Source organism: Falco biarmicus, chromosome 10, assembly GCF_023638135.1.
Source record: "Falco biarmicus isolate bFalBia1 chromosome 10, bFalBia1.pri, whole genome shotgun sequence".
Lineage (NCBI taxonomy): Eukaryota > Metazoa > Chordata > Aves > Falconiformes > Falconidae > Falco > Falco biarmicus.
The window spans coordinates 29,419,742-29,438,501 of NC_079297.1; the positions used below are offsets into that span (position 1 = coordinate 29,419,742).

The 18,760-nt window shown below is 47.4% G+C and overlaps 1 long non-coding RNA gene across 2 annotated transcripts; it reads left to right on the forward strand.

Moving 5' to 3' along the window:
* The first annotated feature begins 7,469 nt into the window (after positions 1 to 7,469).
* On the forward strand, positions 7,470 to 18,638 carry LOC130155940 (uncharacterized). 2 transcript variants are annotated; one of them, XR_008824263.1, is made up of 6 exons: positions 7,470 to 7,569; positions 7,657 to 7,798; positions 11,061 to 11,223; positions 14,864 to 14,968; positions 16,681 to 17,813; positions 18,242 to 18,638. It is a non-coding gene; the product is annotated as an uncharacterized LOC130155940 (long non-coding RNA). The 2 variants fall into 2 exon arrangements; XR_008824262.1 differs by having other exon boundaries at positions 16,681 to 18,638.
* The last annotated feature ends 122 nt before the right edge of the window (positions 18,639 to 18,760 follow it).

Consider the following 18,760-nt stretch of genomic DNA (forward strand, 5'->3'; position numbering starts at 1 on the left):
CCCATGGGCTGTTGCTGACATCGAGACAAGCTTATTTCTCTACATAAAGAACTGCTTCTGTCACTGACCAGCCCAGAAGCCAAAATGTTCGCAAGTGGTGCAAGTCCATTGTCTAGTCCTTGCCTTTCCACACTCATTACAGCTCAGCAAATGCAGAGATTTGAATCTAACATGACAAGAAGTGTCAGAATCGGGGATTAATTCTCTGTGAAATGATTTCCGTGATGAGATGCTGCTAGGAGGCTTGACTCTGCATTCCTTGGACACCCCAGATTCCCACAAACTGTGAGGAGAGGACTGTGTGGGCAAGGAATGTGGCATGAGCTTGTAATCTTTTGAGCTAGAGATATCTTAGCACAGAAGTGGGATGCTCTCAAGACCCTGCTGTGCCAAAAAGGCGACCCTTCTAGGACTGGGACCATTTATAGAATGCTGATTTTTAGTGCAGAGCACGTTTTTATAACTGACTTGTATAAATGTTAAATACCATGCCAATTAAGCTTGACAGTGCTGACAGAATCTTAATTAAATCAGTGTGAACAATATCAGTCTTGCATAACTCTGTTTCCATCAAAAGCATCAGAAATTACGATTCTTTTTTTCTTTGTCCCTTGTAAGATATGAAGTTCTGACAGCTTGTTCCCATTTCCAGTACTGCTGGGTCATTAATTTGTCCATAATTCTGAGCTTTCTGCTCCGCTCCCATCTCTCTTTAGTTCTCTGTTTTGCTTCCTTAGCATTGACATTTTGGCTTCTTCCCTACAACACCAAATAATGGCTACAGACTTCGTGTGCCTTTCCTGTAACCCTTCTGTTCCTCCATTTAATGGCAGAGAGTACAAACCTGCAGTCCTTCAAGAAGGATGGATCTTGCAAAACGCTAATTACCAAAAGCTTGTATTTGGTCTTCAGCACTTTTTTTTTTTTTTTTTTTTTTTTTTTTAATTGAGACCAAGTCCCTAGGCAAGACTGTCATTTAAGCACAGTGGAAATTCAGCAGGCGAGTAGACTGCTGACCCTGGGCCGCTTCAGGATGTTGGCAATCCACGTGACTTCTGTGAAACGAGTGCTGATTAATTACCGGGTGTGTAAGAGTTAAAGGTAATGTAATGTCTGGTCTTGCTGTCAGAGTCTCCTGCCTCTCTGCCCGTGCACGCAGGGACTGCTTGCTTGCCTGTCAGCCTTTGAATCATGCAGCAAGACAAGGGCAGCCGCACGTGCGAAGGAGCACAAGCTAGGGCAAGGTCCTCAGGTTTCTGCACAGATGAGGGGCAAAAATCCTGGCAGGCCTCTGATAGTAGCTCACATCTGCTCTGGTTTCGATACCTGCAATTCAAGATCCACCAAAGTAGCTGTGACCCGAGGTAAAGGCAGGAAGTGCTCATGTGATTTTTGCAACTTCAGCCTCCTGGGCTCCTCCCCAGGGGACCACAACACTGAATGCTGGTTGTCCCCTCCGATCACCAGATAGCTGGTGAGCACCCGCTTTCTCAGCAGGGAGCACAGAGCTCAAATCTGGCTTCATCTGGCCTGATGCCACCCATGGGTCCCCACAGGAAAAGGCAATTCCCAGCTGCTCCCAAGGACAGCTTGAAGTCCTCTCTTCTTCTGGAAATGGTACAAGGGGAACTTAACCTGGACACGTGATAGCTTGGATCTGGCCTGAAGTCCTCTCTTCAGCTCAGGAAATAGTTTGCCTGTTTCTCTCTAAACAGTTTTGGCTGTCTCTGCTTAAAAGCTTTATAAAATTTCACAAAACTACTCACACGTCCAGCACTGCAAAACAGATAAACAGGGAGAGGAGCCGAGTGTGTATAACAAGCTGGAATACAACCAAAAAGAGACTTAAAACCTGTGATCAACTAGGTAGCACACAGGGACCATTGGGGTAGTCACAAGCAGTTCTTGAGTTCTGCTCTCTCTCTTCTGCTTTTTTTATTCTATTTACATCCTTGATCTCTGAGTTAATCATTCTGTGATGACTTAGGCTTGATCAAACCTTCGGCTCTTGTGAGTAAATGTTGTTAGCACCTTCACGGAACATGTGGATTAAGTTCTCAGGACCTTGAAAGTGCCGCCATGTCCTGAAATCCCATTTCTTAGACTACAGTTCATCTTCTTGTCGGTTCTCCGTTTAGTGCCCTGTTGATTTGTGTTCAGGAACCAGCCCGCATGATGTAGAATGCAAATAAAGAGGTTTTGTGGAAGACTACTAGAAGATTGTAATCTTCTGGTCTTATCTCTCATTCCAGACGTATCCTGAAATGACTCGTTCTTTCTTCTCTTTTTATTTCACAATGTAAGTATTTCACAGAGGAGGTGACATCTTTCAGTGCTTTAGCATTTCATCTCCCTATGTCTTCACATTTTTTTCCACTTTCTCATCTGCATGTTACCAACTGCACAATGACTTTAAAAACACAAATTCTAACAAAGACTAACGAGGATGTTTCTTGGCATTTGGTCATTGTTTTGCCTTGGGCCCATAGCTTCGCTTGCCGCTCTCCACTGGGTACTGAACCCATCCTTGTGTTTAAAGATAACTGCTCCAAGCATGATTATATCACATTCTGTGTATGCTTTCAGGAGGGTTTAATTTTGTATAATCTGCCCATTATAACCACATTTCCAGACAATAGCAGGCTGCAGAATACAGTGCGATAAAGTGTTATTCTTTATCCTGTTCATTCCCTGTCTTTATACTTAGGTTCCAGTGAGCTGGTTTAAGAGCACAAAGGATTAAAAACCCATGGGCTCCAAGTAAGGGCTCCAAATGTAATGAGTTTTCTCAGTGCACAAGCAAAGATGACATGGCCTCTAGCCGAGGTATGTGATATTTTTCCATCTGAATCTGTCTGCCAAAGCAGCATAAGCTTAAATAAGACCTTTCTATCTAATCACACGGATTGACTAATCGTGTTGATTTGACTGGACAGCTTTCAATAAAGGCATTGGAGAATAACTGCAGCAGCTATCATCTTTCTGTGTGGGATGTCAGGTAAATTTCTGCAGCATAGTGTGTCTTGCAAGTATGAGCAAGCAGAGTCTGGTGAGAGCAGAGGAAGCTTCCCATTCTTACTGTCTTCTTATGACCTGTTTTTCACAAGCTATACCACAATGCTAATTACTTTAGTAGCAGAGCAATTTGTCATGATTTACTTTTCTCCTATAAGCATAGTTAGTAGTTGAAGGACTTAAATTGCATTCGAGATTGAGCATAAGTGACTTTGCCTCAGTTTCCTGTCTTGTTAAAGATACACCTGATGTTTAAAGAGGTGGAAAGTCATGTTCCTTGCAAGACCTGTTTCTTTGAATTCCTGTAAACATTTTGAATTTCTGAGTGCCGTGTGTCAGCAAAATCCTGAAACCATGTTGAAGGCATGTTATTGCCACATAGGCACATGGGTCAGAACCATCTTTTGCAAGACTAGAAAGGAGTTGGTCTTGTCTCAGATTGTACTCCCGGTTCCTAGAAATACTCTTACTAAAAGATAAGCAAAATGATGTAATCGTGGCTGTCCACTGGGTATTCTGGATTGAATGAAATCCTCCTGGTCTACCATGGGAATGGCCATAGAGTAAAAATTCCAGATGGGCTAATCATAAACATTTACCAAGACTTCAAACTGGGACATCTGGAAGAACAAATATGGAGCAAAATGCTAAAGAGAAAAAACGTGTTCATCCTGACTGAGGAAGGCTCTTACCTTGGAGTGGCCAGGGCCCCTTATTGAGTGGAAACATCCTCTTCATTTGGCCAGCGTTAATTAATGACAGGATTTCCCAGCCAGTCCACTCTTGAACTTGAAGGTGAGCTCATGAAGCTGCCTACCTGTTGGGTGGGAGGAGGGGTCTGTGGGGAGCCATGTCCCTGGGGAAGGGCATCGTGGAAATCCCTGGTGCCTGGGTGAGGCTTTAGAGTGGTGTCCCCCGATTGTCTTCATTAACATTTAAATTTATTGTGTGGAGAATAGAGCCGACCTTGAGCTTGCTCTATATGCCATCTACAGGTATTGGGATGAGAGAGACTACTTCTGCTGAAGCTGTCTTTTTCCATTGCATTTAATGTAAACAGTGTGTTTAGGAATGTATTGTCTGTGGCAGATCTGACATCACAACCAAATTCTTTAAAATAAAATGTTTAGGGGGAATCATGTGTCAGCTGCCTAGCACTGAAATGTATGGAATGGAATTAAGCAAACCTTTTCTTAATTAAAAAATGAGAATGGATTCTGAACTTTATCTAAGGGTCACTTTGGGATGATTTCTAGACAGAAAAAATCTTGGCTTTCTGGCAGGACAGCTGTGAGGGAGTGTTCTATTCATTAGAACACAATTTGTCCAAGAAAATACGTTCCAAGTCCTAATCAATTTAGATGAAAACTTGTTGGACAGGGTTCAAGCAGGCCAGTTATGGAGTCTTATAAAGCCAAACCCACATGTCTCAGTGGGCAAGAGGCGAGATAATCTTAGCTTACAATGGAATGTTTAAATTTATACAGCTAAGACACTGACATAGGCACAAGGGTTGGTTCTTTTGTGTGGTTGTTGTTGTTGTTTTTTAACCAGAAACATGTGAAGAATTAGAATTTTTAAGGAGGGGGAATGTCCCTTTAAGATATAATCACTCATGGTGAATGGACTGTGGCCAGATTCATCCTTGCTTTAGCATCTATAGAAAGATTTTTTTGGAAAAGACCAGATTCCAAAGCACTGGAAACATAGGTGTGCCTCCAAATGAAGGTCCTTGGCATCACGGTCTCTTGCAGAGTTTTATAATTCCCAGCTGTATAAGGATTTTTTTTTTTAATGAACTGCTTCAGCAGTGGAAATTCAGCAGTTTGGAGAAGCTGTTTGCACAGTTAGCCCTTGGGAAGGTGACACCATGCATGGCATTGTTCAGCCGTTAAATGTACGCTCTTTATGATGACACATCGCTAGTGAGCGCAGAAAACCACAGGATAACACACCCCCAGCCTTCCTGGTGTTAATGGTAACTGGTTTAGGGTTGGCTTTTCTGTCATTCAGTTCGTTTCTCCATTATTACAGCTAGTATTTCAGGCTGCAAAAGGGTACTTAAATAACTTTTAAACAATACATTTGCAGATCCAGGCTAAAAATTCCCATAGGGATGAGATATAACCTGAGCAATCTTCAACCTGGGGAATATTTTGTTTCTTAACTTGAAATGGTTTTCTAACTTGCAGAGACTTAGCCAAGGCTAATCTCTGCCACAAACATGAATCAAGTGTGTCTTTTGCAGTAACTGTCAATGCTTGGTAGAAAGCCACACCAACAAGTTGATCTCTGAAGTACCAGCTTACATCTGCCTCTTTGCTAGTGGATCCTCTGCTCTCCTTCATCCATTGCTGGGAAGTGACAAACACACCATTTCCCCCATCTCATCATTCTTTTTTGGCACTTGAAGGCCTCCATTGACTTCAGGGAGGGGAAAACAAAAATATCTTTCTAGCCACAACTGACCCTGCCTAGACCATAGGGCAGTCCCTCCATCCCTAACTTGTTACTCACCAGCCCTCTCCTGTCCAGGGACCAAGACCTGAGTCAGGAGCTGTCTTTTCTCATCTTGACTCCTGTAATTTCAAGGAGCAGTGAAACAGCCCCTCCACCAGTCTTCCTCCTCTCTCAAACAGCGCATGCCCAACACCACCCATGCACCTGATTCCACCCTCTTGATTCAAAAGGGGATTTACCCACATGACCAGGGCTGGATGTGAAAGAAAAGGAGCATACAGTATTGTTAAGCAACTTGTGGTTAAAGTCACGGACTCCGGAGACTCCTCAACTACTGTAAACACCAGCGGTTCGTTGTCCCACAGCCTCTTCCTTCCTTCACGCCCCGCTCCGCCAAGTTGGCCACCTGAGACTCTGCTCATTGCTCTTGTTTTCCCTGGCTCTTCTCACTTGTTTACTTAAAAATCTCTTTCCCTCCCCTTCCTTTCATTTGAATTTCTTGCAGGAGGGTCTTATAAGGACGCCTACTTTAATCAGAATTTCCTGTGAGTTAATAGGCAGCATTTTTGGGGTTTTGCATGTTCTGAAATAAAAATGTAATCATTTCTTAAATGCCCCTTTCCCAAACTCTGCTTTAAAGGAAACCCTTTTCTTACAGAAAGTAGTGTTTTAAAGCCCCAGGTTAGAAGACAGACTCTGTACAGGAGCAGAGGAGGGATACTTTGGATGCAGCAGGACAGCCTGTCACCCAAGGGAGAACAGCCAGCAGCATGCTGCTGAAGCTGAGTGAGTATTTTCATTTTCAAAAAGCACTCAAGACTAAAACCACCTGTGAGTGAGTCTAGCCTCTCCGGCTGATTTAGTAGGGCCTAGTGCAGAGTGTCCTGTCAAAAGCCACACTTATTTTCACAGGGCAAATGAATCAGTTTTTATGTGGCAGGGCTACAGCTAGTTGGGATGAACTCAGTAAAACTTTGTAAAACAAACTGCAAGTGAGAGGTGCAATATTTCATTATTCAAACCCAGAGAATAGACAGGCGTCCTATGGAAAAGTGAGTCATATTCTTTGTAGTACATTCTGTTCATTCTGTTATAATAAACACAAGTGTTTGTTTGCTAAGTCCATTAGCATCCAGCTATAAACTTGATTGGGAGGACAAGTTCCTGGGCCCGCTGCTGGGTTAGCGTGTGCACTGCCGTCTGGCCGCTCTGTTGTATAACAGCACCAGTCATGTCAGACTGCCATTCCAAAAGGAAATAACAGCACTTCCCTCATTTCTTTCAAATCTATCCCAAATTTCTATTAAAGACATCAAAGCCATGACTCTAATACTTTCCATGCTTTCCTAACGACTCATCTTTTAAAGAAACTGCTGGGAAATAAGGCACCACCAAGGTTCTTTAATTTCAGGGTTTGAGACTTTCAAGAATCTCATGGAAAAAAAAGTCAAAACAAGAAGCCACAAACCCACCTTCTCAAAAAACCTTTTTCTGTGTTTTATATATTGGTATTATTTCTGTGCTACTAATTTGAATTGGTTTTACAAGCTACATGCCAGAAGATAAAAAAGGTCATTCGTCTAGCTTCATGATTGCAGAAGGTAAATTAGCTGATCAAATGTAATTATTGCTACCATTGTTGGAAGGTGATGGCCAAGGGAACAACTTTTAAATAGGATAATGGTTGGCTGCATCTAGAACTAATAGTGAAATAAGGGATTGTCTGCTGGAGACAAAGGGAATTCTGGAAGGGAAGTTTCTATGCAGCATAAATAGCATTTCTGGAAATCTGACTCTTGCCCAGTTGTAAGAATGGGCAAGGTCTCCGAAGTTTTAAATGCTTGCTGCATTTCTAATGACTGAAGATGGGGTGGGAGGGATTGCTGCTGACTTCAGCAGGAAGAGAGTTGGAGATTAGCCATGGGCTGGAAATTTCTTGGGTTATAGCTTGAAGTGTTTCATCCCTTTCCGTAGAGTAACGTGCTTATTACAGTCATTTGCCTAGCGCAGTGCTCCAGGAAGTGAGGTTACAGTCCTGCAATACGTGAAAGGAAGGGCTGAGGACAACGAGCATCCAGTGCCTGGCTCTGACAGGTAGGCATTCCCAGCTGCTGGGGTGTATGACGGTATCCTTAAGTCTGCTCATCTTGCTGACTTTTTTCTTCTACCTTCTATCCACAGGTGAAAGGGGCAGTGGCATGCAGTCGCAGACTCTCCCTAGCGCTGGATGGAACGCTCACTGAAAAGCTGTGGAGTAACAGCATGAGACTGTAGGTAGAATGGCTACTTCACTCCTCAAATGGAACTGCCTTGGGGCACTCAGGTAGGAATTTAAGGAGTCTTGTCTTTTTACTATGGCAAATACCTGGTGATAGTTTTTGGGGTGCTTTCTGTCCCTGATAATAATTTTTAAAAATAAATTTCACTTCAAGGTATGCAATTACTAAATTCCATTCCTCCTTTTAAGTCTCATATTGTAGGTATTTTTAGCAGTCAAGGAAAACCCTATATTGTCCCTCCTTGAAGTCTCCTCATGCCATTTTTTGCTGAAGTAGAGAAATGCTTCAGAGCAATGTAAAATACAAGCTAGGTAAAACACAATAAGTTTATCTAGTAATAGTCTGTTGAAGCCAGAGCAGCCTGAAGTCTTGTGACACCCACTGCACACACATGCCTGTGTTGCAGGTGGAAACACCATGTTTAAAGAGATGGAGAATGACTTGATTTCTGCTGTTTATCCTGTACTTTTCCCTACCATTAACTGTCATCATCTCATTGTGGAAATTGTCACCTTGTGGACATGTGGTTGAAGTGATTTTTTTTTTATATTTTTTTTTTTTTTTAAATTCTGCTTTCCTGTTTTCCCTGGAGAAAGGGATGCTGTATGTGTGTGGGTGTTTAGACCAAAACAGGGATTGTTGGGACCTGCAGGTTCCAGTCTTTGCTGTGCTGCCTTCCAGTGAGGCGTGGATGCGTAAAGCCATTTGGTATGTGCTGCTGCAAGAAATACATGTGCAAGCATGACGTCATAGCTGTGGGTGCAAGAGCATCTCTTTGGGAGCTTTAATGTTTGGTTTGCTGACAATATCGCTCTAGTGAAGAAGCTGTTAGTTGCTTCCCACCTCAGTTTGTTTATCTGTAAAATGGGACTAGGGAACTTCCTAGAGAACCCAGAGCTAAATTTTTAATGATTCATAGCTTTTGCATACCCTTGAGGAGAGCATAAACTGTAAATCTCTGAAGCTGCATACCAACATTTCTGTGGTTTAAGCATCGGGGGGGGACCCCTTTTCCAAAGACACTGCTGTATTCTCCTGGCTGCATGTTTTGTGGCAAGCCTTTGCTCAGACCTTGGCATGCCCACTCAGCACCTAGACCCCCCAACCCCCTTCTGTGTGCAGACCCAGGGTTTTTTCTCTGTGGAGCCTGCCCTGCTGGGGGCTGCAGGTTCACTGTTGGAGCTAGAAAGGTGCCTGTTGTGTGTGGCGTGCTGCTGAGGTGCGGAAAGCAGCATCTAGCTGACCTGGACTCCACTGGTCTGTCGAGGCACAGCCCCGACATGCACAGGCAGTGCCCCCCTTCCAGCACCGGCACTGCCCTTACCCAAGCCACAGCCACACTCTGCACACAGGGCCAGTCACCGCCGGGGCTGGGGGGACACACACAGCGGGTGCCTCCCAAACGGGCTGGAAGGTCGGTTGGGTCACCCTATGCCTCTTGTTAGCAGGCCCTGATGCTTTACCATCGGCTTCTAGGAGGCTGTGACATTTGAGCTTACGCTGGCTGCCCCAGCACGGGGAGGTCAAACAAATTGAATCGCTCTTCAAATTAGCTGGATATGGCTTTGATCACTGTCCATTTGAGTACTTGTGTGTTTTAGCTGGAAAAATGTACGCCACATTCCAGCCACCTCCTGCAGCCAGGGGAGCGGTGATGCCACTGGCAAATGTGCACGCTCACTGAGCATTACTTAGCTGGAAAGTTATCACTGAAGCGTGTCCTCTATTGAGAACCATCTCAGCTTTACTGGGCTTATCTCTTACAGATGTTAATTCCTTACTATTATCTTTACAAGTTCCAACAGAATAGTAAGCTGCAGTAAAGAGAGGGGATACATTCAATTTAAGCAATGAGATTACTATGTTCTGAATAAAGCCACTTCTATTAATAATTACCTCTCTGCCATGACTTTAAATTCAAACAGCCGGACAGCCTCTGCTCTTTATTAATTTCCTTGGATCCTTTGGCACAAAGCCGTCAATTCCTGTGATGTAATGGTATAAAAAGTTGGCTCTTGCCTGAGCTTCCACCCACAAGTTCTAAATTTGGAGCATGGCAAATTTCTGCAGATTCCAGAGACAGGCTATGCTCAAGACGTGCTGATGCCTTCAGTCCCATCCTATTGCACCAAACAAGATTGTGTGCTTTTTATAACTGGGATCATAAATATGACTCAGATGCACATGTTGTCTATGTAAGCACTTGGGGTTGGCTATCACTTTATGGCACTGGGAAGAAGCCAAGCCAAATAAAAATTGTTTTGAGTAAATATTACATTTCTAGAGCATGAATAACTTTTCTCTGCAGCCAACGTGTCACTAATGGGAATAGGGAAGAAGACAGGGTGGGGGGAAAGCAGTAACTAAATCATCCTGCTAAACACAGACAGTCTGCAGCAAGACCTGTTGTTTCGACTCGTCTGGGGTGTAATATCTGAGATAATTCGTAGCAGGTCTTAGCAAGGCCGCAAGTGACGGAAGTACAGATAGCTATATATTTCAGCGCGATCCCGCCGCAAAGCTCTCTCTTGGGTGGGATCTCCACCAGTGGTATGTAAAACAGGCGACCAAAGAACCAAGTGTCCTGCTCTCCCCGGCTCCCAAATGTGCAGACTCGAGCATGTGGATTGCTCCATGGAGATCAGTGTTGCTACTCACATGCTCAGTGCTAAGCGTGTGCACATGTCTGTTCAGGATCCAGGCCAAAAGGAAGGATGAGTTTTTCGTCCTGCGACTTTGGGACCCTGGGGGATGTCTGCATTGCAGAATGTGGGGAAACAGAAAATAAGCCCACAGGCAGCTTTGCGCTGCTGCATCAGAAGGCAAAGCAGTTTACTGGCAGCTCTCTGGAGCAGTGATATGCCATCCCACCACCAGCACGCACCACTGCAGGGCTGGTTCATCGTGGCTGCTGGCTCTGCTCCAGCTCTTCCAGCAAGTTCATATATCTCAGCCTCCCCCACCCCCAAAAACCCCAATTATTCCTGCCCTTGAGCAGTACTCGGTGAGCAGCTTATGAAGTGCTTCATCTGCCTAAAATGCAAAGGAATAAAAGCAGTGTTCTTTCTGTAAGAAATTGTCAGGAAACGCTCCCTGATAAAATGAATCTTCCAAGTCTCCCAAAACCAATAGCCAGATAGAAATAACGAGTGAGAGTTTAGCTTTGAAAATCATTAGTGGGTTTCCCCATTTTCCTAATGGGCACGTAATCCTGAGCATTGCACATTCCATTGTGTTGCACCCCTGAGCCTTTGCGTATCAGGTGCGTGCTTTCCTGAACTTTGCTGTCTTTTCCTTTTTTTATAGGCTTCTTTGACATAGCAGGAAGAAAACCCGGCTTTAAAAGAGGAGTTCAGACTGGAAGCAGCAATGTTCCGGGAGGATTTCTGAGTCAAACAGGAGAGCAACTGCCTTCTCAAAGTGCATATTTCAGAGATCCCTAAAACATTCCGCTACACAGTTGGAGCAGGTGAGTGGGGATGTGTCAAGAGCACTCTATGTTCTCCTGTCCCAGCCGTCCCTATCAGAAGCATTTGAAGAGCTTTTTTGTGCAGTGGGCTGGACTAGGGCTTGCAGATAAAATGTTTTAAGGGCTGTGAGCCCTGCAGTAACGACAACAGCCTTGACGTCAGCAGACCTGTACCTTCAGGGACTAGTGCTGAGAAATCAGTGCCGATTTGCCCAGCTAAGACAGCTTTGACTATGTTTCCAGGATCTAGGCGATAAGTCTTTTTTTCCATGCCTTGCAAGCTGCCAGTGGCCGTTTTCTGCCAGGAGACCAGCCCTAAGCAGTGTGTAAGGGACTGACTCCCTCCCCTTTGTAACGCATTTTACAGTTCGGAGAAACTTTTGTAACATATATTAGAGCTTTTAAATTGCTGTAGCAATTGGAAAATCCTAATTGCTTGTAGTAGACAAGAAAAAAACAGAGAAGAAAGTGTTTTGGTTTGCAGAATTAACAGAAGTGGGAGCTGAAGATCAGTTTCCAAGACCGAAAACATATTTAGGGAGCGCTGTTGTACTTGCAAGTTTAGCACAAATACTCGAGCCTTCAACAAGTGCTTTGCACCTACCTGCAAAACTCGTTGCTCTGAGTTGCAGAGCTTAAGCTCTGAAAACTGTCCAGAGATGCAATGTCCAGGTCAGTCATATTTAGATTTACCCCAGGATGCTTCGGGGGCTCCACATGCACAAGGCAGGGGACAGGATAGGACACCCACCTGGGATTGATTCAGCAGCCTGGATTAGAGATGATGAAAGAGGGCTTGGCTGGAGCACAGCGTGACTTTATGACTACTGGCTTAATTTTCCTGACGCTTTGGGGGTAGCTACGTGGTGATTTAGCTCTGATTAATTAGAGAGCTAACGGCTGCTTCAATTTGTGGTTGTTACTCAAGAGCTCCAAGGAGGTTTTCTGGCCACCGGGGATTGTGCGTAAAGATGGAGGAGCTGGAGGTGACCCTGCGAGGGGCTGGTGGGGGCTGGTGCCAGGGGACCTGGGTCATGCAGGCGCTGCCCAGCTACACATGGCTCTTTCCAAGGCTTCACGCAGCGATCTTTGATTTGCAGCTTGTGGACATAATTTCAGTTTGTCACGGTATCGCTGAAAGAGCTTTCTTTTTAGGGACAGCTGAGCATTTTGCAGATGTCTGTGTGCTGTTTTTAATGGGCAGGTATCACTCACGTTTCATCAATGAGCAACTGAGGTGTAAGGGAGGTTAAGGGACCTGATGAAGGTGATAGCAAGTCAAATGGTTTGGAATTTTGTAGCTCTGAAATATCATCTTTCTAAAACAGGAAACCCTCTCAGGAGTGGTAGGTTTTCATTAAAACAACAGTTCAAACCTGTCGATCTTGATATATTAGGAAAAAGAGGAATGTAGAAAATGTGAGTGTTTGCTTCGTCTGTCTTAAACTAAACCACCAGGTTCATGTTCCAATGGAGAAACAAATACCCTGCAGGCATCTTGGTGTCTGATTTATATTTGGAAGTTGAAAACTCCCTCTGTTGGTGCCTGAGCTAAGACAAAAACAAGGATTTTGTGGGCCAACAAAAAGTTTCTGGAGGAAAAAAACCTCCAGTCCCACTACTCAAGAGTTTATGACATGAGCAGTTGAGCTCATGTAATTCAACTCAGCCTCCCCTACATTTCAAAACTGGATAACAGTTCATGAGTCGGTGAGGGAAAACGTTACCCAACAGAGCGACTGCACGACTCTGGAACTTGCATGGGGCCTTGGCAGCTGTGAGTGCAGGCCTGGGTTTGGTCACCCAAGTCAGGGCAAGCAGCGTGCCCAGAGCCCGGGAGGGGTGAGATGCATGGCTGCTGCTCAGCCTCTGCAGCTCGGTGGGAGCCCACCAGGCTGTGAGGAGTGGGTATGCTGGTGGCCTTGTCATTTGTAACCCGCCTGGTCCTTGCTCTTCTGACTGTCCTTTGGTGAGATGAGTCCTCCAAACCCAAAAAAGAGCTTTTGGGTTGGTGTGACTCGTGCTTTCCTTGCACAGGAGTGCGGGCTTTTCCCCCCGCAGTAGCAGTGTGTTGCTGCGCGGACACCGGTGTCACGGCTCCGAGCGCTACCAACTCAGCCGCCAGCCACCCGGCTGGTACCGCAGCTGCTGCGTGTGCGTCCCAAACCCGGCTCCTCAGCTGTGGGCCGGGCTGCGGGGGCCGGGCTGCGGAGCGGAGCGGCCGGCGCGGCGGTGTCCGGCTGCCCTCTGGCGTCCGTCAGGGCCGGCCGGCGGCCGGGCGCTCCCCCGGGGCCGCTGGCCCGCGGCCAGGCCGTGAGCGATCGCTGCGCAGCCTCGGCGGGGCCCCGCCGCCGGTTCCCGCATTCCTGCGGCGCGGCTGGTCTATTCCGTATTGTTCTCCCCGTCCCGGGGGGAGCGCGGCCGCTGCCCGGCCGGCCCGCTGGGGCAGGCGCTGGCGGAGCCCCGCGCTGCGCGTCCCACAGCTTAGCCGGGGGCTCTGGAAAAAGCCTGTCAGCCTCCTGGCCCTGCCGCGGCACGTACGGAGCCGGGGCTCTTCGGGAGGGGCGAGGCGGACGTGAGAGCGGCAACCGGCGGGCCCGGGACCGGGGGAGGCTCGGCACGTGCAGGCCCGGGCGCAGCCCACCCGCCATCTGCTGCCGGGGGGGTGGCACCGGGGGCCGCGGTGACCGGGCACAGCGGGGGGGGGGGGGGGGGGGCGGCGCAGGCGGTCGCCCCCGGCGGCGCGCAAGGCCAGCCCGCTCTGCCGGGACGGCAGGGATGCGGGGCAGCCCGGGCCGGGGCTGGCACCCGCGGGGGTTTCGTTCTCGTTCTTCCTAAGGTGAGCTGTTCTGGTTCGCACACCGAGACCCGTGCCTGCGCCCAGCCCTTCGCTGCTCATCCCTTGGAAATCCAATTTCAAGGAATAGATGCTCTGGATTGTCTCCTGCAGGGAGGATGTGCTGGCTGGAGATGGCCTGAGAGCAGCTGTGGGTTTGGCTCACGCCATCTGTAATGGCGATAGCGAAGGAAGCGTGCAGGAGCATGGGCAGGCAAGTTTCTTCTGCAAGCCGGGCCACGCACAGCTGGGCTGCAAGACCAGGCCTGGGGTGACAGTTGCTATGGCTAGCTATCTCCCCAAGATGGTCCATGGACCAGCAGCGACCCCCTCGGGCACTGGGCAACCCTCACAGGCAGGCAGTGGCCACACTAAAGCAGGAGAGCATCCACGGAAGATGCCGTCTCCCTCTCCACAGGGAGCAGCGCCACACCACTCAGCTTTTTCTGGGGGGACCTGTGTGTGAGCAGGCTGCACCCACCCCATCATTTCCTGTCTCCGGCCTGGGAAAAAGCAGCCCAGGGCCAACACTATCTTTTGGCAGGGGGAAAGCCCGGCTGTGAAGTGGGGCGTGCTTGTCCCTCACAGGCAGATGTGTGGTAATTGACTTCATGACTTGGAAAGAGTAAAGCAGCCCAGCGCATCACTGGCAAAGGAATCAGCTGGGAAAACACAACCTCAGTCTGCTCCAAGTGCAAAATTTCAGTCCCAGCTATGCCATGAGAGGGACTTCCTAAAGGTGTCTAAGCAGAATCTGACCTTAAGTAGGGTTTTAAAGTGGGGTTTTCCCCCCCCCTTTTTTAGTCAGGACTGAGAGACCAATGCCCCAGAGGACCTGGACTTCCCCAGCACTCGCATGCTGAGCTGCACAAGCCTCTTCAGAGTGGAAAGAGAAATCCCCATGCTCTGGTAAGTAGTGAAACTGCTAACAAAAACCAACACTAAGGAAGCCCAGGCTGCTTTTGAAACTGTCTCGTGTCAATTGCTTGAGTTTGTAATTCCATCTGAGCTACTTCACATGTTCTAATTAGGCTTGTTGGCCAAGTTAGGTGAAAGGACACGGGTGCCTTGTGCAACTGTGGCTGAGAGCAGCCAATGCAGATCTGTGCAAATCGCACTCAGACCTCACAAACACCCTGGTAGGTTCCCCATGCTGCAGTCTGCACTGCCTGAGCAAACCGCTGTCCTGCGCTCAGAAAATGGGCAACAGCAGGAGTAACAGCAGGCGAGCATTTGCACAAAAACATTATTAGGCCCGGATCCTGTAGAAGTTGCTTGTGTGCTGTAGCTGTGGCAAGTAGCTCTATCAAGTAGCAATGATACTAATAACAGTGTATAAAGATGGTGCTAGATCAAGCTCCTTTGACAGGCAGAAGAGCCATGTGATCAATGAGCGTGCTGACTAAGGTAGGAAGGGTTATTTTTTGTGTGCTTGTGTTATTTATTAAGGAATTGAAAATAATGGCTGACGGGGAAAAATGAGCGCAATTGTTCTGGGGTTTGTGGTTTATTTATTTTTTTACCAACATTCTGCCCAGTCTGTTACGGGCTTTCCTGGACCAGCTGCTTGGATCCTTTTACACTGTCTCTGTCAATTAGGCTAAAATACCAGCAAGAAGGGGGGAGAAGGGCTCTTGTCAAGCCCCTCTTTCTGGGGCTGTGCTTGTAGGTGTTAAAAATGGCCTCATTAAATCTCCCTCTCAAGGCTTTTCGGGATGTTTTTATCTTTTGTTTGGATCATACTGCTCCAATTTTAATTTCTTTTGGAGGTGAGAAGCAGCTACCTTTTTCCAAATCTTTTCTCATCTTAAGTGTTGAAAGAACCACTGGCCTTTCCACGTTTTTGAAGGACGTGTACTTTTGGCATACCTAGAAAGCCAGTTCATAAAACAGTGCTTTTCTGCACTTTCGCTCCCCTGGCATTTCCAAGTAGTTGAAGTTCACAGTGAGACTCAATGTATGAAAGTCAAGATAGCCTCTAAATTCATGTAGTGTCACCAGCTTTGTGTTTGCATTTTATTTGGGAATGCACAGCAACATCAGCAGTAACAGGAGTCCTCAGGACATATCTCTGTGTGGCTGCTCACCCTGCCAAGCCGGGAGCGGGAGCCCCGAAGTGTTTCAGACTGCAGGCTGGTCTCTTCCTCACTCCCACCCCGTCATCTGTGACTTGAAGGGATGAGTCTGGGCCCTGCTCCCAAAAGGGGAGCGCGTGTGAGCTGGCATTCCGCACATCTTTCTCTCAGCCCCACTTTTGCAGCCTCGGGGCTTTTTATTCTGCAAGTCAGTGAGCACTGTGCTCAGTAGGACGAGGGAGAGGGGATGGGGGTGAAGGATAAATGAGGCATGTACATGAGGCACCCGGGAAAACACTATTTGCAGGTTAAGGACCCTTCCTTACACATTTTTTCCTTGTTCTGCTTTACCTCCCTTAGGAAAGCTGTCTGGTAGCCCAAGCCTTGTGCTGCAGCTGAGAGCTTGCTGGGTGATGTAGCTGACTGTACACGTTGTCCTCTGGTGCAGTGGGGTTTTTATGAAAATTTGCCTGAATTAGCTTCAAGGCTCTGAGCATAGCTCTGTCCTAGGCCATGTAACACTCATTGTAAAATTCTTTTTCCTAGGCTCACAGGACATCTCTGGGATCAGATGGACTGAGCTGAGCTAACAGAAGACCCGATTTGGCCCACGAACTCAAGGACAACAACATGCCACAAGGACGATGGCGGTGGGATATTCGTAACACAGCGGGAGACCTGGTTCACTGAACATTTTTCCAGCCTTCGTCCGTCACTGTACTCCTCTCCTGTGAAGGGCGGCTGCAGCTGTTGAAGGGGAATGAAGCCGGCGGGGGTTTGGGGGGCCACGTTCACGGGTAAGTGAAGCCCCGCGGGTGCGGCGAGCTGGGGCGCGAGGGCCGCGCCGCCACCAGGTGGCAGCTGGAGCCCAGCTGTGAGCGCGGCCAGGCGGGAAGGTTACACACAAACAACCCCAAACAACAACAACAACAAGCCAGCCACAATTACCGAATAACCAACACAGTGCGGGCAGGGTTGGAAAGGCCCTAACGGAGAAGTGGGGGAAATGAAATGTTGCGGGAGATTTTCATGCTGTTAGAGGCAATGTTGTAATTCCTCTCTTCTGCGCCCTTTACAAATAATTCCTTCTCTCCCTGAAGCAGCTGAAAGACCTTACGGATATCCCCTCTTCTGGCTGTGCGCCCCTTGGCTCAAAGATTACTTAACTGCTTCACATACTAGAGATAAAAATCGGATAAAATGTTTCAGTTCACTTTTACTGGAGGGGATGGTGCAGGCACTGTTCCGGGCCTGCCTGCCTGAGCAGTTGCTTCTTTGGGGTGTGGGTGCCCCCCTGCCCAGGATACAGGTGACTGTGCTGACACTGTTGCTTTCCCAGAAAGGTTTTGCTTTTGTGGCTGTTCATGTAGGGACAGTCAAACAGAAGTAACCGGAGTTGCTGGAAACCACCCTGTTACATTTCGGGGAATGTGTAAGTATGCAAGGCTCATAAATCAGTTCTGTGTAATGGTCACAAGGAAGAAAAAAAAATAAATAATCCTGTTTTATGCGAGAAGTATGTTACCGTGCTACTGGTTTGGAGAGAGAAGCATGGTGCTGGGCTACTGGTTTGCAGGGCTGTTCCACCAGCAGCAGCAGGCAAACCACGTGGACTGTGTGCACCTACCGAGGGCTCGAGAGCGGCAGATGCAGCTTTCCACCGGCCTCTGCGTGCGCAGGTAAGCCTGGTGTGCGGGTGATGCATTATGATTTTGCAAGGCTTCTCAGAGCAAACAGTGAGATCCGCAGCATCACATTTCACTGAGGCCATCCTTGCTGGTTTCCTGGAAAAAGCGTGCTGTAACCCTTGGGCTCACTGGAAAGGCCACCGCACCAGGAGTGCAGTTTTCCGTGCTGCGCTGTTTCATGAGGTGTGGTGACTCTGACTCACAGCTCTGCTCTCTCTTTGAACGCTGTGTTCAGTGTAGCTCTAATGGGCTTATTCTAAAGTGGTATTTTTGCTCAAAATACAATTAGTTAATTTTTAAACCAACCTCTTCCCCCGCTTTTACTGTGCAACACTTCACACAAAACTTTCTTAATTTGTCAGAGCAAGCAGGGACAACAAAGCTAACAGGAGACTTGTCCCATTTTCCTCTTATAATAGTGACTACAAAATAACTCCAGACAGACGCATGGTGCGCAGATGACGCTTTAATGAAGGGCTGTTCTGCCTGCAGCAGCACAGGTCTGTGTGTGCCCAGGTACCCTCACGCTGCAGCCGCGTTCCCTGTCAGCTGGTAAGGTCAGGTCTGCCCTTGTCCCGGCGAACACTCTCCAGTTGATGTGTTGCTGCAGATGCCACTGTTATATCAATTCCTTTCCCACCTGGCAGGCTCTGGGTCTCAGAACACAGCTAAACTGCAACCTCAAAACACTTGTCAATGAGCAACGCCATCTGTAATAGCTGAGCATCATTATACGGTATCAAAGTGTACTGAATATAAACATTTCAGAGAAGTAGTGCTGATGAGACAAAATACATTGCAGTATCTGTGTGACCTCTGCCTTTACGATGGCTTTAATCCAAATCCCATTGATCAGACCATTAAGAGTGGATTTCTTCCATCAAAGGAATACTTCCACAGAACAGTCACTGGATTCTGAACTCCAGTAACCCAAATGG